Source organism: Rhagoletis zephyria, unplaced genomic scaffold (assembly GCF_001687245.7).
Source record: "Rhagoletis zephyria isolate East Lansing unplaced genomic scaffold, Rhagoletis_zephyria_1.1 Rzeph_scaffold_06002, whole genome shotgun sequence".
Classification (NCBI taxonomy): Eukaryota; Metazoa; Arthropoda; class Insecta; order Diptera; family Tephritidae; genus Rhagoletis; species Rhagoletis zephyria.
Window position 1 is genome coordinate 6,037 of NW_016163085.1, and position 7,990 is coordinate 14,026.

Here is a 7,990-nt window from a genome sequence, read left to right on the forward strand (position 1 = left end):
TTCGTTGCATTAAAAGGACCTGCAGCGGAAATCTTGCAGACTATTCCTGATTGTGAAAGGAACAGTTACGATGCGTTAATGGGTGCAGTGGAAAGACGTTATGGTAGCGAGCACAGGAGACAGAATTACCAGATGGAGCTGGAGAATCGCTGCCAGAAATCCAACGAGACTCTACATGAATTCGCCTCCGAGATTGAAAGGCTGGCTCATTTGGCAATTGGGGATGCATCTGGTGAGCACCTCGAAAGAGTAAAAATCCATAGGTTCATCAACGGAGTGCGGGACGTGTATACCAAGCGAGAGACGTACGCGAATCCCAAGCCAACATTTGCTGAAACTGTCTCGTATGCTCAGACGCGTGAAACGGCGGCGCTCCTAAGTAGACCAGCCTACAAAGCACATCGCGTGGAAGTGGAGACACCGGACGAGACAAAGGAAATGCGGAAGAAGCTAATCCAACTGCTGGGCGAGAAAAAGCATGGCTCTGGCAAATGTTTTAAATGTGGAAAGCCAGGCCACTTCGCCAGCGATTGCAGCGCAAGTTCCAGTGCGCTCAACAATTCAGCAGGACGCAAACGCAGGGATGAAGGAGACGAATCCAACTCCAATCAGTCGTTAAACTAAAACGAGCCAGCAGCAAGGGGCGCGCGCTGGCTCCCGCAATTGAATTATGGGGCATTCCGTCTCGCGACTTGGCCGGAAAGCATTCAACCTCACTGTTGGTGGATGTGTGAATGGGCAGTAGGGAGTACTGACAGTGGATACTGGAGCGACACATTCCATTATTCGACCGGATTTGGCCACTTTTTATGTGAAGCCACTACCTGGAGCAACGCTGCAGACTGCAAGTGGTGAATGCACCCAGTGTTAGGAGAAGTACCATGCGAGGTAATAATCGACGGTGTGGCCTCGTACACTAAGTTTATAGTGGCAGACTTTGTGGATGAAGTCATCATCGGCGTGGATCTCTTACTTGGCCAAGGCATGAAGATTGACCTCCAGAGAATGATCCTGACAGATCGTCACAGGAAAGTGCCACTTAGGGTTGGTTACGACAGCCAGTGCTGCAGCAGAAGGTTAATCTTAGAGGAAGTGTCGAAGATTCCACCAGAAACGGAAGTGGTTAGTTGGGCAGAGGTTGACAGTGATGGAGACGAAATGGTTTCGTCAAGAGAAGGAAGTGGTTCACCGATACAGGAAAAGCGTGACGGTTCCGCCAGCTCAGTGAAGAAGAGGTCGCAACACGGAGGTGGTCATGGCAAGCCAGGCAGTGTTTCCGGCAGGCGGAAAGCCGCTAAACCACGTTGCAATCGTGATACGCTGGTGGCCGGAAATGGAAGCGGCTGTAGGAGCAGTAGGCGCGCTTCGAAGTGTCCCGAAAAAGGCGGTCGGCAAAGGCGAGCAGTTAAGCTGGAGGCCAAGGATGAGGTTATACATGTCCGGTCAATGAGGTTGACGCCGGCGAAAGAGCGAGATGCGGAAACACTGGGCAAGTTTCAGCGTGAGGAACCGGATTTAGGAAGATGTGCTAAAGGCAGGAGCCTGAGTGTCATGAACAGATGATGCGGCATAGATCTGGCAAAAAGGGTGCCCACGACAGGAGACATGGTCTGGTCACCACCAGTGGCCGGCAGAAGCACGACCATGTGAGATGATGCACCACCGGAGATAAGCTGGAAGCAATGTCCAGTAACGCATCGAGCCGGGAGGAGCTACAGGAAGGCGATTTGGTGTTGTTGCACATGCCGCAGCCGAAGAAAGGCTTCACCTCCGAACAACATCGTAACTGGAAAGGTCCGTATAGGATTGACAAACGGCTGAAGGACGCAGTGCATCGAATCCAGGGAGACCGTGAACCAAGATGAAAGACTAGCAACGTTTGGAGCAGCAAGTGTGTCTGATCGGGACGATCAGACTTAGGTGGAGGGCAGTGTGACGAATACTGCAGCAACGCGAAGCGAACAACGAGAAATAAGCAGAATGTTCGAGGAATGACGTAGAATGTTCCACGAAGAGAAACGTCAAGTTGGATGAACACTGCGAACAGCGAGAGAAAGAGAATCAGCGATAAACTTCAGAACGTTCTAGAGTTGCCACAGCGAAGTGAGTTAGTTACAAGTCAGCAAGCTACAAGTAAAGTGAGCAGAGAAGTGAGTTGCGAATAAGCAAGCTATAAGTTTAATTGTGTTAACAAGTTTAGTAAAGCGTTGTTATTGCTTTAACAGGTATTGTAAAGTGTTTTTACTGTATTAGCGAGTATTGTAAATAGTTTGTTGTACAATAAAGTTAATTGTACTACCATTTGGTCATCGTTCGCATTTATTTAACAATCCAGAGATACGAGCCGAAGGATATTTGGGAAATCCCTCGAGTTTTCAAGGATAATCGTAACACTATGTTATATGTTTGTATGTACACATATTATTAATTGCGATTTTAAGCACAATTGTTTGTGTTTTTATGCTTTGTTTCGAATAAACAGACTCCCCGATGAAGGCGGAAAGACGCCGAAATGCGTAGGAGGATAAAACAAAACTTTCTTTGCTTTTTATTTAACCGGCCCTAAAGCTCCAAAAGTCATGTTATATAAAAAAAAATTTATTGAAAGTGGAAGGAGGCAAAAAATAAAAAAATAATTATTTGGACTAAAAATTTGGTTTTTTGCGTTCCTTTTACACTTGAAATTTCTTGCACATTCTTGCACGTATACGGCAAATATTCAAACACCAAAAAACCTGCCCGGATTCGAATTTATCGCGAGTGATCTTGTGGAAGTGATCAGTGCATTAATATCCCTTTTTTGTTGTTTTTCACGTAAATAGTATATAACGTTGTGAACATATATTTGCAGTAATACACAAGTACGTGCTACAGTAAATTTTTCTGTGTTTAACACCACTTCGGTTGTTAGTGTAACCTTAATTAATTGTGAGGACACCTTTTAGTTGTTTTTTATTTAATTTCACGGTTTTTAAATCTGCTAATCAAATTTGCAAAGCATCGATTTCATTGTTTGTCACATCGAGTTAGCTTTCATTATATTCATAAAATCGTAGTGCAAGCATTTCTTAATTGCTCAAATCATCGACACCAACAACAATTGACTGAGCTGACGATACATAACCTCACTTGTGACTGCACTTGGTTTATACACTTTTTTTCACATTGTTACACCTTTTTAATTTCTGCAATTCGGCATCCACAAGATCACTGTGAACGATTAATCCAGAAAAATAACATCTGCGTTGCACATTTGCATTTTCCACATTTATATATATATACCTCTGAGAGTTGGGTGGCGAGAATCACTTCCTATAATCTTAGAAGTTTTCATCAGTACATACGTATACAAATATATAAACATATATTCACACATACATATATCACATTTCGTGTTAAATAAATAATCTGATATTCGAAATTTCTGGGGTTGAATTCTTTTGATTGTGGTGGGTTATTCTTGTTTTTGCTTGGAACTTTCTGTAAAGGTAATCAATTTTATAGTCCTCTTCTGGTAGCGCCTCACCCCTGTGGAAAAATTGTTCCACCTTAACCAAAAAACTGAGGGGGAGGCCAGAGAGATTGTGAGTAAATGTCACGTAACTAACGATGGTTTTCTAACTGCATGGAAGAATTTGAGTGATAGGTACGAAAATAAACGTATCCTAGTAAACACTCAACTCAAGATTCTGTTTAATCTAGAGGCGGTAGAGAATGAGTGCGGAAACTCTATTAAAACATTGCAGCGGGATATTAATAATTGTATCTCGTCCTTACAATGTCATCAAATTGACATCACAAACTGGGATGCAATAATTACATATATCTGCTCAACGAAATTGCCTTAAACTACCTTAACGTTGTGGGAGCAAACGATTGAAAACAAATATGAAATATCTAAGTGGCAAGATATGGATAAATTTCTCTCACTACGACTTCAAACCCTAGAAACAGTTTCAGATATTAAAGGCCTTAAACCTAACCCACCTTCAAGGCTACACAATAGTAACCACATTGAAAGCCACCAATAAGGGTTAAAGTCTTCTCAAGCTAGTGTAGCCAAGTCAATGTGCAAATTTTGTAAAAGCAATGAGCACAAGCTGTCGAGTTGCCAGAAGTTCCTCAACCTAGCAACAGGTGATAGAATGACCTTCATAAAGAATAATAACAGTTGCTTGAACTGTCTATCCTCTGGTCACACGGTATCAAGGTGCAGTAGCCTCTTTTATTGTAGGACCTGTCACTTGAGACATCATACACTCCTCCATATCCAGGCAGTTCCACCAAAAGCAACTAACATTGCATCAACTTCCGCCCAAGCCCAAGCCAGAAGCGAATCTACAAGGGCAGTAAACAACGTTCAAGCTTGCTTCGCTAATACGAGAAAAGGGGTTCTATTAGGAACAGCGCGTGTTAATATATTTTTCCAGAATAGTAACTTTTCAGCCCGCGCACTAATAGACTCCGGCTCAGAAGCCTCTTTTATAACAGAAAGCCTTAAACGCCATCCAAAAGAATACGTGCCCAGGTATCAGGCATCAACAACACTGTTTCTGCGCAAGTAAAAGAAACATGCATCGTTCAACTGCGGTCACCCATTGACCCTTCATCCAATATAAATACGCAAGTCCTAGTTCTACCGCAACTCACAGGAAATTTACCCACTTGCGAAGTAAATGCTAAGACTAAGCAAGCGTTCCCGAACCTACTTTTAGGCGACAAGAACTTCTTCAAAAATGAAAAAGTTGATCTTATCCTGGGCGGCGATATTTATGCCCAGATAATATTAGATGGTATCAAAAGGAAAGGAACTCTACTAGCCCAAGAAACCGTCTTCGGCTGGATAGTAACTGGCCAGACGGAGCCGATATCCCCAACCACTAAACACGCGTCGTTCTTTAACGCGGTCTCTCTAAACAGCCAGCTTACCAACTCAGAAGGCGACCCAAGACCCAAAATGCACAAGATTGGCAAACATTTTTTAATACCAACGCCAAAAGCAAGGCGATTTTTGGTGTCCAATTCTTGGGGCGGGGGAGGGACTGACGCTACCCTTCGTAATAGGTCCTCAAACAGAAAAGGCGCACATGGAAGTGTGAACGTACACTCCGATATATTAACGAAAACACCACCAATCACCTCGTCCTACATGTCCCAGAGATAGGGAAAGTGGTGACGCAGCGGAACAACATCCAATATGTATGGTAGTTATTTTTCAAATTATACTTATTAAGTGTCATTATTTGCCTACATACCTAGTGCAATACTGTGTGTATGTTATCACGTTTGTTTATATGCCAACAAACCAGTTCACTGCCAGTATCTTAATTTCCGAGAATTTGCTCTTGGTCAATCTCTCGCCAGACATCCATTCAGATCAAGACTGCAAGAACGCAAAGATGTTCATGACCAACACGTTGACAGTGGCGCTCTTAAATTGCTCGATATAAATCCTCCCACTAACAAAGAATTATATTTTCGATGTCCATCAGATTTTTGCTGTTTTTTACCCTTCTTGCGTATACGACGTTCTTCATCTTCGGTGTTAGTCTTCGCTCGTATGAATACCTATAAGCAGAAACTGGATTATGTTTTGGCAATATAACATAATTGTGAAAACAAGCCAAACCTTCAGTATTTTAGGCACTCAATCGCTTAGGTAGTTTCTTAATCCGGAATCGGGTTTAAGTTATTTTTTCGCCAATCCCACATTGACGGCCATATTTTGCGTGGAGGACGAGTTCTTCAACCAAAGTGTAGCCTATACTCAAACGGTACACGCATTCCAGTGTAAATATTCGAACAGCTACGGCTTCTCACAATCTTCGACAAATGCTGTCGCGTAGAAACCTCCGCGAATTCTGATTTAACCTCGCAATTTACCTAAATCTTTCAGAAGTACACTCTCCCACCCAAGTCCGTAGAATGCTTTATTTTTTGGCCATCCGCCAGTGTTTGTTTCTTCGCAGAATTTTTACAGCAGCAGCACGAATTGGTCTCTGAAAATCAAAAGGAAAATAAATGAATAAAGGAATTTCAAAATTTTCAATATCGCTTGGAACTACATGAACTTTTTGTTTTGCCCTCTCATACGGTCTAATGTGCGTACTGCATATGTACATATGTACGTACATACATTCGAGCATATACGTAAGCCTGCGCCGGTGTAGATAGGTTTGTTTGCTGAACGCTTATGTATGTAAGTTTCCATTTTTCCTGCAATCATGTCAATATGGACACCGACCTGCTTTCGGGTCTTATAGCAAAAAATATCCCCGTGAATATTGACTGCCGAGGGTTGTGTGGAATTCAAAGCGCACGTTTCCATATCATCCGGAATATGACCGAGCCCAATCGGCAGTATGGCACTATTTCAGATGATTTCACAAATCGACCTGCCAATTTCGGCTCGCTTTGCAATTGTTGCGTGTGCTTATTTCTGATGTTTTTCTGCTGGGAGCCACTACCATCGCTCCATATGGCCGTCTGAAATTAAATAATTTTAGATAACATGAGAAACTAGACATTTACTATAAAAACTTAATTAAACTTACACATTTCGCAGCTTACTCCTCGTGGCAATTTCTGAATGACATTTCAGCCATTCAGGAAGTTATGGCATGAATGAAGTGATGTTGCCGATTTGTCACCACAGCAATAAATCGGTGAGTCGCCAATTTGTTGCCATTGACGATTGTTGCCTATTTCTCATGTTTTGCATGGTGGGTAGGTTTAATACATTAAATAAACCGCCAAACACCATTTTATATTAGCTATATTAAAACTTGGCCTTTTTATTTTTTCTTGTCTTTCCAAATAAAAAACACTAGTGCTTTGTTGGAGTTTATACTCAAACAAATGCCACGGTTTACTCAGAGCGCATTTTGCTTACGCTCTTACATTTTGACACTTTTCAGATTTAAGTCCGAAAAGATAAGGAATTGACCTAATATTAATAAGTCATCTGCGTATAAGCAGTGTTGTACATTTTTATGTTTTTGTATAATTTGGCTCAGTTCTTCGAAAGCTATTAGAAATAATACCGCTGAGAGAGGGGATCCTTGGGGAATAACGTTGTAAAGCGAAAATATTCCCGAATGAATATTGTTCACCCTACAACGTATTTTTCGATTTGTTAACAACGTTTTTACATAGTTGTATATTATTGTCCCCACTCTCCATTCATAAAGCTTGTTTAGAACCATATGTATGCCAATCTTATCAAAAGCTTTTTCAAAGTCAATTGATAAGATTGACAGGTTATTTTCTGTTGATAAATTTGTGCAAATCTGGTGATCAATATAAAGAAGAGCGTTCGTCGTGCTTGCACCACGTTTGAAACCCACTTGGTTAGGAGAAAGCAATTTGTATGTTGTCATAAACCACATAAGTCGTTTAGCTACCATTTTCTCTAATATTTTGCTGAGACATGGTAAAAGAGAAATCGGTCTGTAGCTATCAATTAGTAAGGGTCTTTGCTTGGTTTGCAAATTGGTATTATTGTAGCTGTGCTAAAATTTTTACGAACTACTCCCCTATTAAATATTGCATTGTATAGTGAAATAATCCTATGCTTAAAAGCAAGTGGTCACATTTTTATCATTTGATAGTTTATTTTGTCAAAGCCCGGTGTGCTGCCTTTGAAATTGTTAAGGCATGAGTAAAACTCTTGGATGTTAAAGTCATGTTTTAGAAGTTTCGTTTTAAGTGTAAGGGGATAAGATATATGTTTTAAGAGTGTATTATTTTATTCATTTCTGAATTTGGAAGGGAAATTAGAGGGGTCTGATTTACGTGAAAATTTGCCTGCAAATGTTTGTGATATTTCCGTAGAGTTGTAAATATGCTGATTATTTATTTTAAGTGTTTGAATGCTATAGGGTTTGAATTTTCCGCTGAGTGTACGTACTTTTTGCCATATATTGGCAGCTGTTACCGAGGAATTCAAGGTTTCAGTGAAAGTTTCCAAGGAAAAGACTTTTGCCTTTTG